At 42.6% G+C, this 17,496-nt stretch overlaps 1 protein-coding gene across 1 annotated transcript in view; it reads left to right on the forward strand.

The window, feature by feature from the left end:
• The first annotated feature begins 8,340 nt into the window (after positions 1–8,340).
• CMKLR2 (chemerin chemokine-like receptor 2) overlaps positions 8,341–17,496 on the forward strand; it is a 50,404-nt gene continuing 41,248 nt past the window's right edge. Inside the window, exon 1 of the mRNA XM_068246927.1 lies at positions 8,341–8,604. The gene's annotated coding sequence lies outside the window, so the exon portion shown is untranslated. The remainder of the gene's footprint in view (positions 8,605–17,496) is intronic.

A 17,496-nucleotide genomic window follows, 5' to 3' on the forward strand; every position in this document is an offset into this window, starting at 1 on the left:
GGCAGCATCTGTAGAACACACTGGGCTTGATTCACAAAAGAGTGCTAATTGTTAGCACGGGGGTTTTCACGCGAATTTTAGCGATAAACAATAACGGTTTTCGCGCGCAAACGCAAATTTGTACGCGAAAACGATTTCAAGCGGAAATTTGCGTTTGCGGGTGAAAACCGTTAGCGTTTAGCGAGAAAATTTGCAATTGCGCACAATGCGAAAATTCGCGCGAAAACGGCCGTGCTAACAGTTAGCACTCTTTTGTGAATCAAGCCCTCTGTCTAGCATAATACCAAGTGGAAAAAAAAATCTAATAACTGACAGTATATTCGTCCTGCCAACTAGAAGATGCAAAAACACCAAATTGCACAAACAACTGTGAAGAAATCTCTTCTTGAAAAAACTGAATATGAATCTTTATGAAGTGAGTGAGTCAGGCAATACATGAAAGTATTTTAAAACAGATAACAGGAACAGCCATGCTCAAAACTGTTTATATAATGCTGACAGTTGTAACCAACCAAAATTACAATGTCAGGTTAAAGCAAATCATTGTGAGGGAAAAATGAACCCCTCTTTAAATGGAGATACCATAATCACCACTAGGAGAGTGTCAGGCTAATGATTCCAGACAAAATGCAACTGTAAGAAATGAGGAAAAAACTGACAATAATGATTTTTTAAGTTATACATTCTTTTAGTTATTAGAGTTTTGACAGGAATTGGGTAGTCAATAGAATACAACACCAATGCTTCCCTCTTCAAGTAACCACTTTCCAAAGAAGCTGAGAAGATCTGTAAAATTAACTCTTTCACTCTGCATGTCATTTGTTGCATTTTACAATCTGCTTTGAATTACAAATCGCAAAATGCAAGGATGCTGGATCTAGAACATAAATCACAAGTATCCATTAGAACGATGCTTTTGCATCACAAACATTAGTCCTGCTGCATCTTTAGAAAGTTTGTGCTTGTGTAGAAAGTATAGGAGCGCAGGAAAATCGTATCGTATAGCAAACTCTTTGCTCCAGCAACTTCATTTTCTTTTTACCTCACTTTGTTTTCCTCTCCTCTATCAGGAACCACACATGGAATTGTGCCATGCGACCCATTCCAAACGTGTGATAATTGCATCGCTAAGTGCACAGTATTAATAGAGAAAGTTGTAATTGCAGTGCGTTTACAATGCTGATCATGATTTTCAGTGTGAAACTGTGAAAACTTCTGTCTATAACGAGGTGACAATGGATAATAATATTTCCCTCTCTGTCAAATATGTTACCTCATAAGAGCAGCAATATTTTAATATTTTAAGCAAACCCGTCTCACTAATATTTTACCTCATAAGAATTAAAGAGAGATATGAACATGAAGAAAATGCCACTGTGCTTTACTGTATATTTCTATACAAGAGGTGAGGAGAAAACAACATGTGCAAATGCCTGTTTTTAAAGCAAACACTTCTTTCCCTATATATTACTTCATTAAAGGAAAGACATTATCATGTTAGGCCCATCAACCTGAAAAATAAATGGCTTTGACCAAATAAAACGCATAGGTGGTTAAGATTATTTCTGTTCATGACGTCAAACACTTAAAGTAAATGGGTAGCTGGAAAAAAAAACAGATACTTGCCTAAGGAGAAGGAAGGCTCTGGGTCCTTTAGATCCTTTAGCTCTGGGTCCTTTCACGGTCCTCGAACTCCAGGGCTGACTCCCTCGGAAGCAGCATTCAACCATTTGGTGAAATACCGCTCTCTGCTGCTGCAGGAGGCTTCGGAAAGTCTTTGGGAGCCTGTGTTCTCCCAAAGATGGGAGGGTCCATACTGCGCCTGTGCTATCATGCTCTTTCTCGCTCTCACACATGTGCAGTATTGAGCCGCCCGTCTTCGGGAGCACTTCCGAAGCCTCCGTGATGGGGGAGCAAGCGCTGCAACGAGGGTGAACTTAGGTAAGTATCTGTTTGTTGTCTTATTTTTTAAATTCCTATTAACTTTAAAGGACAACTGTAAACAGTGTGAAACACTGCCTCAATATGTGTATTTTCTGGTGAAATGCTGCCACATTACCATTGTTTTCTGGTGAAACGCTGCTGCATTGCGATTATTTTCTGGTGAACCGTTGCCACATTACGAATGTTTTCCTGTGAAACACTGCCGCAATATGTGTATTTTCTGGTGAAACGCTGCCGCATTACGATTATTTTCTAATGAAACGATGCTGCATTACGATTATTTTCTGGTGAAAAGCTGCCGCATTATGATTATTTTCATGGGGGGTGCCACGGGGGAAGGAGGCACAGGTTTTCTCGCCTCGAGTGATAAAATGCCAAGAAGCACCCCTAACTGTAAGGAGATATGGAGGCTGACATATTTTTTACCTTTAAACAATACCTGTTGCCTGGCTGTCCTGCTGCTCCTCTGCCTCTAATTAGCCATAGACCCTGAACAAGTATGCAGCAGATCAGGTTTTTCTGACATTATTGTCAGATCTGACAAGATTAGCCCATTGCTTGTTGCTGGTGTTATTCAGACACTAGTGCAGATCATTGTGGGCTGGTCATGATTTGAGAAAGGACCTATCATGGCCCGAAACGCCTGTGCGTCATCCTTGTGTACAAACCCACATATGGATTTTAAATTCTTTTAATTGAGCAACAATAAAGAAATTACTTTGATGGTGCGGATCATATGGAGCAGACCGCGATCTATCCAGCAGTCCTTCGCGATCTACTGGTAGATCACGATTGACGCATCGGGCAGTCCTGTCTTAAAGAGGACCTAAACTTAAGCATAGGAGTGTAGGAAAACACAGAAAAACTATCCCTGTTTGTTTAACAGGCTGTATAATTCTCCTTATCAAGAGGTAAATAAATCACTGTCATTTGAGCTGACACCTCTGCCTGGACTGTGCAATTCAGAGGCTTTATACACAGGAGGTTTAACCCCCCTGGCATTCTATTAAGATCGCCAGGGAGGCAGCGCAGCGCTATTTTTTAATATTTTTATTTCTATCATGAGGCTAGCCTAGCGCTAGCTACATGATGCCCCCCTCCCTTCCGCATCCCGCCCACCCCTCCGATCGCCGCCGGCGCTATTACCCATAAGGAAATCCCGTTCTGAACGGGATTTCCTTTAGGGCTTCCCCCGTTGCCATGACGACGATCGTCATCGACGTCGTGACATCATCCGGAGTCCCGATCCACCCTTCAGCACTGCCTGCCACTGATTGGCCAGGCTGCGCAGAGGTCTCGGGAGGGGGGGGACATCGGTGGCGAGCGGCGGCGATCGTCCACAACACGCAGCAAGCAAAGTGCTTGCTGCGTGTTTTAAAAAAAAAAATATGAAAATCGGCCCAGCGGGGCCTGAGCGGCGCCCTCCGGCGGTAATGGACGTAATAACTCGTCCATACCGCTAAGGAGGTTAAAGTGAACCAAGCACCATTTTTAGCACTCAGGGAATCTCAATAGCAAATGAAAAATGCATGCCAACAATATGTCCCATTTTTAAAATAAACTTCCATTTTACCTTTATTGTACACTTAAAGTTTAGCACTTAAGTTTTATTAGCCTATTTTAGCAGGCCTGAGGTCCAGCCAGTCAGCAGAGATTTCAGGCAGCTAAGGACTTAATTAATTGTTTTATTGTACTCATTAGCAAGAAGTAAACAATACCTTTTCATCAAAAGAGCAGGTGGGTAATTAGGACAAATTATTCAAAGAGCTTATCTAGTGGGAATGTGTGAAGATAGCATCTTTGACTTTTGTAAATAAGGAAGGCAAAAAGAAGAGGGGGGAACATGGCAGCTCCTATAGCAATTACAAGCCAGCAGAATTTCCAGTGAAAGAAAGGGTGCTTAGTTCCCTTTAACCCTTCATGTGCTCTCAGCAAACAAGGAAGTAACAGTTCAGCACCATCTCTAAATAGATCTGTAACAAAGAAATGTGGTTTTTTTTTCTGTAGAGGATATTATGATGTTGCTTCTGTTTTAGGGCAGAGAGCAAGTCCTGGGTTTAGGTCCGCTTTAAGAATATAATGTGGCATCTCAAGCAAGGTATGAAATAACAGGTAGTTTTAACCACATAACGACCGCCTAACACCGATAGGCGTCGGCAGGTCGAAGTGGTGTTTCCATGGAAACGCCCGCTTGTTCGAGCAGCCGTTGTTCCATGTCAGTTCACAGAGGGTGTCTCCGTGAACAGCCTGCGAGCCTCCGATCGCGGCTCGCAGGCTAATTGTAAATACGCGGGGAAGAAATCCCCACTGTTTACATCGTACGGCGCTGCTGCACAGCAGCGCCATAAAGGAGATCGGCCATCCTCGGCCTCTGAATGGCCGGAGATAGCCGGCATCTGATAGGCTGAAGCCTATCAGAGGCGGCGCAGGATGGATCGCCGTCCTACTATGCCGCTCACAGCAACGACGGGAGGGAGGGAAAGGGTGCAAGCTTGAAAATCGCTGCGGAGGGGGGCTTTGAGGAGCCCCCCCCCCCGCACTCGGCCACACAAAAAAGGGGGGAAGTCTGGTCGCCCTGCCTCACTGCTGATCTGTGCTGTAGGCTGGAGAGCCCACGCACCACAGATAGCACAAAACAGCCCGGTCCTTAAGTGGTTCAAGTTGAAGGGTGGAATGATAGCAAGACCAGCAAGTCTACTTATGTTTATTGGCAAATACATATATACAGTTAGTCCCCAATTAACTAAGATAGGGACTGTAGGTTTATTCTTAACCTGACTCTGTCCATACGCCAAATGCCATCTATGCCATCTTTGCACCCATACCTCCTCTATGCCCCCCCCCCCCCTTCTGTGCCTCCAGTGTCACCCTCTGTCACCTCTGTTCCCCTGTGCCTTCAGTGATCCCATCTGTCCCCCTGCTCCATCAGTGTACTGCAGGAAAATGCCATTTTATTGGTTTAAAAAACATTTTTGCTATGTTTAAAATTGATTTTCTCAAAATCTGCATGTTCTTTCTAAAAACATATTTTTCACTTGCTCCTAAAGAATCAATTATCACATTTTCAGGCTGGGCGTATCGGCATATATTGAAGTCACACAGCATCAGCCAAGCATCTGCTAAGTGACCATGTAGCAAGGCATACAGTGCAATCATTAATTTGATATATGTCTGGGAGAACAATTCTTAGACAATGGCATGTTCTTTGTCCTTGTCATATCTGATAGATTACATATGTTTAGAATAAAATTAATAACATAATAGAAGATTGTGTGGGCGTATACATGAGAACGGGTACTACTGTCTTCAGTTACAGAAATAAGTAGAAACGTATAATTGTTAAACTTCTGAAATCAACAAGCCCAACTCTGGCAAACAAACGTAATTCTGTGCAAAATTGACTGGACTGAAAAATAAATTTTCCTTACAATAGACAGTCTGACTCTATTCTGTATGGCATTTGAATCCAATCTTTACAGCATAAAGAAAGGTGAGCATTGGTAAAATCTGCTTTAGTATCAGAAATGTGACAAAACCATAGCTCCTTTTGCATGTTCTGTTTAACCCATTGTGATGGTGAGGGATGAGACAAAAAGACAATTCCCCTCCCTGCCAGAAATGCCCTTCACACAGGAGTGTCTTCTATGGTTTATTATTGGTTTGTAAAGATAAAATTTACAAAATATTGACCCGCACACACACAAATCTATCTTTTCATACAACTAGTTATGTGACCATACAAATTCTAGTGAACAAATGATCAACTTCTTAACATCAAACTCTTGGGAAGCCACCATCTAACCTACCAGCTGTTGTATTCTAAGGCAAGTTTAGAAGGCTTAGTTAATGGAAAAGTATGTTTTTGGCTCGGGAGAAAACATGCAAACACGGGGAGAACATGCAAATTCTGTGTTCTAGCATTATGGGTGAGAGTGCTATCCATCATGTCACCCACTACACCATGATTCTGGTGGTGATACAATACAAAGCTACACACTTATAGGTCATGTACCACAGTCCTTTGAAAATCTTTCATGCCCTATCTACATAAATGTGACCTCAGTCCATCTATTTTCCGTTATTAAACAACCGAAAAATCAATTAGTGGGCCTTACTTTTAGGTAAAAGTACATTCCAACCAATCTGTTTTTTTTTTTAATCTAACATTTAATGTATTTATACAAAATACTGGCTTTAGCTGCCCAGAATTGAAGCCTCCCAGCCTGTCCTACACTTATACATCTGTCCTACACATATTAATTCTACCCCTCCAACCACCACCCCTATCGTTTCCTCTGATCCTCCAATACCCAATGCCCGTCTGCTCTTCCCTTTCCCACTCTCTAAACTGTTCTATGCCCAAAAGGGCACATATGTGATAGTTAGTCTTAAAGCACATTCAAGACACACTGGGTCATATTCTATTGCTGAACTCGCCAGCGCTAAGTGCTGGCGAGCTCTTAAATTAGGCGATCCTAATCCAATTTATCTTAAAAAGCCCCCCCCCCCTTCCCCCACGGAAAATAACTTGCTTGGGCTATATTATCACCCGGCGAGTTCTTTTCACACTATCCAATTACATTTTGCAGGTCTCTGGGAAGCAATACTTCCCGGCAGACGTAAGCGTTAGCTTAGACCTGCAAGGAGCAGATCTAAACATGCTAACTCACGTTGTCGCAGCTGTGCCAGTCTCCCTGTAGTAATTAACATAGCCCCGAATAACCTCCGCGCAAGTGCCACTCAGTAATTACAGTGTACTCTCACTGTAATTACTGTGTATCCGAGCCCCGGCAAAGCATCTTTGAAGCTCCTGCCGGGTCTCCCCATTGGTCCACTGTCTGGACCATTTTTATTGGCTCAGAAACTGGACCAATGGGGAGCCCAGGCAGGAGTGCATTTTCATAATTTGTTAATTTGCACTATTTAGGATGTTACCCTTCACATTTCTAAAACATAACTGAATAAATACTGTAGCTACACGTGAAATAGGAGAGAATACCACACAGGTATAGATACACAGGTACAGATATAGCCACCACTACAGGTCTCCTGATGCTACAAGTATTTTTGAGGTTACTGCTGGTTAGCGATACAGTGGCTCTTTGATTAGTGGCACGTATTACAGAGACACTGACCAAACTGAATGAGCAAAAGCATATGAAAGCGGACCCAAACCAAACATTTTTTTAATTCAAAATATTTAGTTGCACCACTCTGAAACATACAAAGATAAATAAACACTCCTTCAAGCCTATGAGCATTTCAGTGCATGCTTTTCACCTTTCTCTTTTCATAACTAGGGTTATACAAGTGGCAGCCATTAGCAATTCCTCCTTTGCCGGACACCACCTACTCCACCTGTCTGCCAGATTCTGTCCCGGCAATATGAAAGGAAGGGAGGAGTTCCTCCAATAAATGTAAAATATTTTATATTTGTCATCATGCAGCTGAAAAAAGGCTGCTATTTATTATTATAATTTAGAAAATAGATTTTATTTCTGAAATCTTGTATTTTTAATTTGGGTCCACTTTAAAGAGAATCTGTATTGTTAAAATCGCACAAAAGTAAACATACCAGTGCGTTAGGGGACATCTCCTATTACCCTCTGTCACAATTTCGCCGCTCCCCGCCGCATTAAAAGTGGTTAAAAACAGTTTTAAAAAGTTTGTTTATAAACAAACAAAATGGCCACCAAAACAGGAAGTCAGTTGATGTACAGCATGTCTACACATAGAAAATACATCCATACACAAGCATGCTGTATACACCCTTACTTTTGTATCTCAAGAGATCATTGTGTGTTTCTTTCCCCCTTCTGCTCTCATGCACTGAAGTTTCAGGCTGCTTGTTTCTTCCTGCAAACAGCTTTGCCCTTGTCTGTAATCCTCAGTATGTGAAAGCCCAGCCAGCTCAGAGGACGATTTATCCAGCTTGTAAAAGATAAGAGAGAAGAGAGAATCTGCCATAATCTAAATAACACACAGGCAGTGTGCAGAGAGTGGCCTGGAGGGGGAGATTCATCACAGAACCACAACACTGAAGAACTTGGCAGCCTTCCAGACACAGGCCGACAAGTCTGACAGGGGAAAGATATATTGATTTATTACAGAGACTGTTATAGTAGAAAGTGCTGCAGTGAGCCAGAACACATTAGAATAGCTTTTGGAACTTGTAGGATGATAAAAAACAGGATGCAATTTTTGTTACGGAGTCTCTTTAAGCATTGCATGGCGTCTCTGAGTCTCTGAACAGCTGAAAAACATTGGGCTTGTGCCTTCTCGTTATGGACAACACATTCCATATCTTTCACTCAGCAACCCTGAACAAGCCTCTCTGACTACAGAGGGTGTGGTGGACCGTAATAATTCTCTTTCAAAGAGTTTGAGTAATTCAGCTATTTCTCCCGAGCTAGAAAACATCTCCCTGCACATGTGTTCTCTCCTGATGCATGTTATGCTCTACTTCTTGACCAGCATGATTTCAGCTTGTGTTAGCTCATATATGTCCTGTCATCTCCCCAGTCTCAGCTGGAAATGACACTCCTCTGGAGGGAGGGAGGAAGTGCTGCCCTCTTTACGGAGCAAATTAATCACAGTATTTCAGTCTGCCCAACAGCTGTGCATAACTTCATCTCATCTGTACACAGAGCATCTGCTAAGGTAGGTAGCTTCATAACATAAACAGATTAGATACGTTATTTGTTTTAAGCCATTATCCCTTAATTTACATAGTTTCATAAAAATCTGTTTGGTCGAGTAGATGATTCAATTATTTACTTTTTCCATTCTGCATTTTTCCAGCCTATTGTTGACAATAGCTCTCTGCTTGTCTATTACTATCCTACATCTCTTTCCTGTTTCATTTATTTTTACAATGCTATGTGGCTACGATCAGAGTTTTCGTTGCGGGGCAATGTAACAGACACATAGTAACGAGGAACGTTGCACTGTAATGTGAAACCTATGCAACATTAACAGTGCAGTAACAGCGGTGCGATCTCACAGAGTTTACAGTGAAGCATACTTTTCATTGACTATATGCTTCACTGCATGTGAGGCAATGGACGTATAATGTATGACGAGACTTTTCCATTCCGTTGCGCTCCTGTTTTTACAGGGAACGCAATGCAACTCTCACTGTGAATGTAGCCTAAAAGACTGGGAACACAACAGAAGGATGAATGTTTGCCTAATTTCTGGTCACTGTTAGCTGCCGGACATTTCTCATTTAGACCCAAAATAGGTCATCCAAGAAGTCCAAAGATCACCAGTTTTCATATTTGCATTAAGGCAAGGAAAGGATGATTTCTGCAGCTAGGGACATAAATTGAGGTTAATTTATTTTTGGATGACAACATTTTGCTGAATGATGGGTTTCTTTGTGACAGATGCTACAGATTTTCATCTATTCAGAGTTAATTTTAACAACTTCACTGAGCAGTTAATACATTGGCAAAGCTAAAATCCTAACGTGTGTGTATCACGGCCAACTATAATGAACGATGACCACAGGCTGATAGAAATATTACTGCTAGTTTTATTTAATGCAGTGTCTTGTTAAGAAAAAAAAAACATTCAGAGGCCCATAACTCCACTTTCCCAAACGTAAAAAAAATTTCATCAAATCACTTTCATATAGTTCAAGCATTATAAAGGGGAATTCTACCATAAACCTAGGTGGGCTCTGCACAAGTCTTTTTTTTTTTTTTTTAGATGAATGTTAAAATTGATCTTTATATATCGTTCATCCAGCTAAATATTTCTGAAAAATTCAGCAAGCTGGAGTTGTTTTTTTTTGTTTGTTTTGTTTTGACTTTTTTTTAGCCTTAGCAGTAAACTATGTCTTTCTGTTGCGATGTGTTTTCATGATCCTTTGCATATATTGCATACAGTAGTACATTGTGGAAACGTTTTCAGTAAAAACATATCAGCTGTTTGTTGTGTTAAAGCTCATTGTGATTGATTCAGTGTAAACCAGACCTTACTCAACACCTGTATTGACTAGAAGCAAACTTTAACATTCCTATCTTCCAATTTCTATAAGGGCTCTTTTACACAGGAGGCTGAGCTGCATGCTTGTCAGACATTTCAGCCTTTTGTCTGATCGCCACTGAGCACTCTCTGGCTGCAGCATAATGGGAACATTTGTAACCAGGATTCCAGCCACCCCCCCCCGCAAGAAATCATATCATATCACAGCTTTGGCCACACTGAGCTGTGACATCATGTGAGGGATGCCTCTCCACTACCTGTGCAGAGTGCTAGAAAGCATCCAGATGATGTAAAGGAGCAGCAGACAGGCAGGGAATTTGCCACCTGCAGGTGTCCATGTGCCTTAAGGTGCGTACACACATGCGACTATAGTCGTTTGTAACGATCGTTCCCCGATCTTTACCAACGACGATCGTTACAAAAAACGAACCACCGACTATTAAGGCAAACGACGAACGAGCCAAATCGCTACAAAAGAAAGTTCTGTCTCGGCGGATTTTAACCAACGACGATCGTTACAAAAAACGAACCACCGACTATTAAGGCAAACGACGAACGAGCCAAATCGCTACAAAAGAAAGTTCTGTCTCGGCGGATTTTAACCAACGACGATCGTTTGCAAAAGTAGTACATCGTTGGAAACGATCGTTCGTACTAGGCTTGACATGCGCATTTCACTATTTCTCCATGGAACTTCTCATTTTTATGCGCAGGCGCAATAGTTGCTTTCTGTGATGTAACGTTCGTTCTAACGATCAGATCGTTACACACATTTTAAAACTACCTTTACTTAGGTCGTTCTTTCATCAATTAAAAGTTCGTTCGTCGTTCTTAACGAACGATCGTTGTCGCATGTGTGTACGTAGCATTAGAAGCACAGTGGAATGCTAATGTTTTATATGCGCATAAAAACAAGGTAATCAAGCTGAAATAAATGTTTCAATTAATCCAATGTATTAGAAAACAGAAGAAACAAACAAAAAAATAATAATTTGGGCATCTCTCTCTCCCTGCCATTGAGCAGCTCTCTCTCCCTGGCCGTACCCCCTGCCGCTCCCCCGCCTCCCTGCATGCTTTGAGAGACGCACTGTCTCTCATTGCAGCATCGTGACCTATAGGTCACAAAAGTGATAGTGAGCCACTGCAGCCCACAGGAGCGGCGGGGAGCGGAGGTTTTTGCAGCTATCTGATCCACTCAGCCCCGCGGATCAGGTAGTCTTCTTTTTTTTTTTTTTTTTTAGCTCACCTCGGGTTCTATTTAAGACTTTTTTGTTCTCCAACCTTACCAGTATAGCTTTGCACTTCATGTTATTGTCCTGCTGCGCCCAGCATGGGCAGTGGAGAGGTAGCCACTGCATTGAGTCACCTCTGAGTGTGGGCGAGGCTACATTTGGATGAGACTCGGTGGGTTTTTTTTTGCTGCTGGGTAACTGCACCGCATGTGGTTAGAAAGAATGCCCATCCAGCTGCATTGATTTGAAGCTTGAAGATGCTAGGTTGCTGACAGATGGGAACCTGAACTGCCAGACAAGCACACAGTTCTGCCTCCCATCTGAAAGAGGCCTAAAATAGAGTGACCAGACGTCCCGGATTGCCCGGGACACGTCCCGGATTCGGGGTCCGCTGTCCCAGGTTTAATGAGGTCCCGGGAAACGTCCCGCTTTCAGCAGCGGGACGTCCCGGCCTCGGGACTCTGGCCACTCTCTCCTCAATGAACTGGCAGCGGCGTCTATAGACGCCGTGCCAGTTCATTGCCTGCAGCCCCGCTCCAGCCTCCTCTTCCGGTGTCTGTTTCCGACACCGGCAGGTGAGCAGGGCTACGGCAAGATGGCTGCCGAAGCCCTGTACTGGAGACCTATTTGTGTCTCCAATACAGGGCTTCGGGCGCCATCTTGCCGTAGCCCTGTCAGCGCGGGAGAGAAGAGCAGGAGGAACAAGACGGGTCCGGGACGGAGCAGCGCGCCAGAGGCCGGACACTTCTGCCAGGTGAGTAAATCATTGCTTTCTTTTCCAGGTGAAATGTTTGCCCGCATTAGGTTTCTTTTCCAGGTGAAATGTTTGCCCGCATTGTTTCTTTTCTAGCGAAATGTTTGCCCGCATTGCGTTTCTTTTCTAGCGAAATGTTTGCCCGCATTGTGTCTTTTCTAGCGAAATGTTTGCCCGCATTGTTTCTTTTCTGGTGAAATGTTTGCCCGCATTGTTTCTTTTCTAGCGAAATGTTTGCCCGCATTGCGTATTCTTTTCTAGCGAAATGTTTGCCCGCATTGTTTCTTTTCTAGCGAAATGTTTGCCCGCATTGTTTCTTTTCTGGTGAAATGTTTGCCCGCATTGTTTCTTTTCTAGCAAAATGTTTGCCCGCATTGTTTCTTTTCTGGTGAAATGTTTGCCCGCATTGTTTCTTTTCTAGCAAAATGTTTGCCCACATTGTTTCTTTTCTGGTGAAATGTTTGCCCGCATTGCGTTTCTTTCCTGGGGAAATGTTTGCCTGCATTGTTTCTTTTCTAGCGAAATGTTTGCCCGCATTGTTTCTTTTCTAGCGAAATGTTTGCCCGCATTGCGTTTCTTTTCTGGTGAAATGTTTGCCCGCATTGTTTCTTTTCTAGCGAAATGTTTGCCCGCAGTGCGTTTCTTTTCTAGCGAAATGTTTGCCCGCATTGCGTTTCTTTTCTGGTGAAATGTTTGCCCGCATTGTTTCTTTTCTAGCGAAATGTTTGCCCGCAGTGCGTTTCTTTTCTGGTGAAATGTTTGCCCGCATTGTTTCTTTTCTAGCGAAATGTTTGCCCGCAGTGCGTTTCTTTTCTAGCGAAATATTTGCCCGCAGTGCGTTTCTTTTCTGGTGAAATGTTTGCCCGCATTGCGTTTATTTTGTACCGACATGTTGCCCGCATTGCGTTTATTTTGTACTGACATGTTGCCCGCATTGCGGTTATTTTGTGCTGACATGTTGCCTATTGCGTTTATTTTCTGGTGTCCGGGGTAACTGTTACTACATTTATTATTTAATGGTCATAGATGGCTATGTTTGCTGCTCTGTGGTTACGGTATACTATTAGCATCACACAGTTTCTGCACACCCATGATGCAAAGTCTCGTTTGTCCACATCATGGCGTAAACACTGCTTTCTTCTTTCTGCCTCGCTGTTACATCATTACGTTAGCTCCGCCCATACAATGTCATGGCCACACCCATTTTTTCGGCGCGGCAACCCCCCCCCCCCAGTCTTCGCCGCTGCGCGCTCAGTCCTCCCCACTTTTCGACGCGGCGCACACGCGCCCCGCCCCCCCCCCCCCACGCCCCCCTCCCCGTCCCAGGTTGGACCCACAAAAATATGGTCACTCTACCTAAAAGTCTCAAAATATTGCACCACATCTCACACATGCTCTGTTGTTGATGCACTGTATCAGAGCCGCCAACAGGGCAGGACTGCCAGTTGTCAGTTATGGGCCCTGCAGTGACTGGGGCCCGGCCCTCTCTCTGCTGAGTAACATACATTTAACTGTTTCTAGGCTCCAGCAGTGTGTACTGAAAAGGAAAAACAAAGTATAATGATCACCTTTCATTCGGAAAACATGTAAATGCATTATGACTGTTGAGTCCAGCTGGGGATACCGTGTTCAACATGAATATCCAAAAAGCATCTCTTTGTAACAGAAGACGGTCCCTATCCCCCCCCCCCCCCCCCCCCTCCCCCTCTCCTGGGTGGTGGTAGCTGTTCATTTACCATCCCACTCAGGATGTGGGTTTGATGCTGCTGTTCAATTACCATCCTTCTCAGGGTGCGGGTTTGATGCTACACACTTTCAGCATAAGAGTGCAGCAATATGCTGGGCAGTTCTCCCGGTGCATTTGAACTGTGGAAATGGGGGGGAAATTAGCACACTGATGACACAGATAATTGATTTCTTATTGCTTCCTTGTAAATGACATATTATTACTGGGTAGTATGTTAATGGATTCTAGTTTTTATATAAGTTTTGTTTCACTGTGGTGACATTATCTGTACTGTGCCTTGACAAAGTGGACCCTGCGTGGCCCTGAAAAGATCGTTGGCAATATGATCGGATGTGTATGGTGATGGAACAATAAATGCAAGTTCCTTAAAGGGAACCTAAACTGAGAAGGTTATTGATTTTTCCTTTTAAAATAATACCATTTGCCTGACTCTCCTGCTGATCCCGTGTCTCTAATAATTTCAGCCACAACCCCTGAACAAGCATGCAGATCAGGTGCTCTGACTGAAGCCAGACTGGATTAGCTGCATGCTTGTTTCAGGTCTGTGATTCAGCCACTACTGCAGCCAAAGAGATCAGCAGAACTGCCAGGCAACTGGTATTGTTTAAAAGGAAACATCCATATCCCTCTCAGTTTAGGTTCCCTTTAAGAGTGTTACTTGCTGGTAGTAGCTGCCTCTCCTCTTTTCCTCTGTCCTCCTGCCTTCTCCTGTTTTGTTCAGTATCCAGTGACTGACATCTACTGCCCTCCCTGCACCATCAACTTCCTCTGTGAGAACTCCTGTGATCAGATCCAGGAGCCGTTCCTTCAGTGGGTGAGCCAGCCAGAATACTGAGCCTTTTCTTTATGCTGCCAGAGTGAGAGGTAGCACCATGATGTTTGAAGTAATGTAATGCCTGGTCAAACCCAGCAAACACACAAATATGAAAGGGGCTATTTTTTCCTGTGCTTCAGAGGAAAAGGTGGGGAAAGGGAGAGAGAGCTAAAAGATGTGTGGCAGCCCAGTGGAGAGTAAAATGTAATAATATACCCAGTGGGACATATGCCACACTTAAAAGGAAACTCTTGGCACCATTGCTCCTGGCATATGAGGAAATTGAGACATCTCACTAACTTATGTTGTGGATAGCCATAAAATATTCGCTAGGAACTTGGCCTCCGAATGCTATATTTAAAGTGAACCTGAGCTGAAAATAAAGTGATGACATAAGGAGTTCTATCTATCCTCCTACTCCTGAAAATGTTTTAGAAACCCACAGTTTTATTTTCTGTTTAAGAGTTGAAAAAGTAGAATGGCACAGTCTTTTATACAGTCTGACACAAAACTATATACATTAACTATTTCATTTTTTATCTATCCCCAGTGCGCAGAAGCTATTTTGTACGTGAAAGAGTTTTATGGCTGTAATGCCTTATCAATGAGGATAATGCAATAGTCTGACTAGGTTCCGAGAAGATAGAAACTGTCACTTGCATGCCTGAATGTTTAAAATTTTCAGGCAGAAAGAGAAGAAAAGGAACACAGCCTAGTTATATGTATGCTTGGTACTGTACATACTGTACATGTTTATCTCACCATGTCGTATGCCAGCTCAGGTACCCTTCAAGGGAGGTTAAAGAGACCTTTTTTTTAAAGTTCCCATGGAGATAACTGAACCTTGCAGTTGGGAGTATGGGATAGTTCCTGGTGGTTGTGAATACAACCGCTGAGGTTCTGGAATGAGAGATACCAGGAGCCCAATGGTGCAGCATCGTTAGATGAGGTGGATGATAAATAGACTAGTAAATTATACTCACAAGGGTGGGTTGCACTCTTGCAACCACCGACAGAGCCTATGGGAAATGAACCATTTCCGTTCAGTAACCCAGATTGGCTAGGCAGGTACTGGTCGGTCGCTCTCCTTAGGTATTTTGACATGTAGTGTACAAGATACTACCCCAAAGAGTTGGACTATAGCTAAAAGACTTGTAGGAGGAGCCCAGAATTTATTTTGACTTTAATCATATAATGTAAAAGTAATTATATCTTACCTCCACCAATGAACAAACCACATAGGTAGAAATAATTTTAATGATGCACAACAAAGACAACGCTTTTCACGGGCAGTGGCCCGCTTTCTCGGGTCAATAAAAAGTTCCTAAGTGGGGAGCGGTTGCGAGTATGGGCACCTCTTTTAGATGTTTAGAAGAGGCACACACACTTGCAACCGCTGCTGACTTAGGCACTTTTTATTGACCTGAGGAAACGGGCCAGAATCCGTGAAATGCATTTGAACCTTGCAGTTACTCTTCCATCAGTCTCATACAGATGAAGCATAGCACCAGCATGCTACAGACAAGGAGTGGGGGAAGCAGGAAGTTTGGGCTCTGCCATAGGCTTTATGCTCACTATTTGTAGACACGATTTGCATAACGATTTGCATAACGAGTGGCTATTTATCGAGCATCAGGAAGGAGGTTTGCAGCGGAGGGGCATGGTTAAGGTTAGGCAGTAGGAAGGGGAATTTTGAGGTTAGGCGTCAAGGGGTGGTTAGGGTCAGGCACTGGAGGGGGTACGGTTCTGTGAGAGAGTAGATTTAGGTTTAGTTGTAGTAAAATATTGGTAATATTTCGCTATTTCTTTGCACCCGAAATTCCTGATGCCTTTATTTCGCATACATGGGAGTGGGAGCAGTCTGTCACTGAGCAGGGTTAGGAGTTTACACAGAGTGCATGACAGTCTGCCATGAGGGGTCCTAATACCCTAATGAAAGGCTAACTCATTTGATTAGCTCTGCCCACGATTTCTACTTTTTGCTAAGAAGTCATGAAAGAAGGATAGTTTGGTTTAACTGTAACATCACTGTAAAACATGAGCAACGCAATAAAAACATTCCTACTGACAGTTTTAATATTCTTACCATGCACATAAAATTAGCAGTTTGTTGGCCAGAACAATAAACATTCATAATCAACTGTATGCAGAAAATTCCTCTAGTGGACCTAAAACTCTGCACTACATGGCTAGATGTTTGAAGTGAAGACATATGCTCAGAAATGTGTTCCTAATATAAACGCATGTAAGCATGCAGAATAATCTTACATTTTTAACATTATACTTGTTCAGAAATATGCATTTTGGCTGCTTATCAAGAAACTGATTATGTGATTTACTAACAGAGAAGTGTACTACCTTTCTTCACTGTTAATATCCAGTTATGAGCGGAGGAGCTCACGTTTTTCCAATATATTCTCTAAAATAATACCATATTTGTTGTCGACACAAGAATACTTCTCTTAAGATCATTTAACTGCCCTATAATTCTCCTTTGGTAAATCACACTTATAATCAAATGTTTAAAGAAAATCCAGAGATAGTTTGCTATTTTAAACCAAACTCAGTGACAAGCTATTAAGACCAATTTGTTCCTGTGTAATTCCACAAACTCCAACGAAATAAGCAAATCCATATGTGCAAACGCTATAGCGTAATTTACTATAGTATGTTTTTATTCATATTCCACTTAAGCTAATTTATTCAGACAGGAAATGCCCTTCATTATGCTCTAGATATAGGTGAATATGGATTCCCTGTGCTAAATGACAATGAAACACTTACATAATTTGTTTATACTAGTAAATCACCATGTATGGAGTCCTGGTTTAATGATATTAAAATAATTAATAGAAATATGTGGAAGAATTTAGCACACACACAAGAGGGAACATTTCAGATTCAAATATAAAATACTCTGTTTAGATGCCAAACTTTAAGCACCATGAGACACGCTGCCGCCTACAAAAACATGACTTTGAATAGATGCATCATGATTTGAGTTTGAGAGGTG

Source organism: Hyperolius riggenbachi, chromosome 7, assembly GCF_040937935.1.
Source record: "Hyperolius riggenbachi isolate aHypRig1 chromosome 7, aHypRig1.pri, whole genome shotgun sequence".
In the NCBI taxonomy this organism is placed as follows: domain Eukaryota; kingdom Metazoa; phylum Chordata; class Amphibia; order Anura; family Hyperoliidae; genus Hyperolius; species Hyperolius riggenbachi.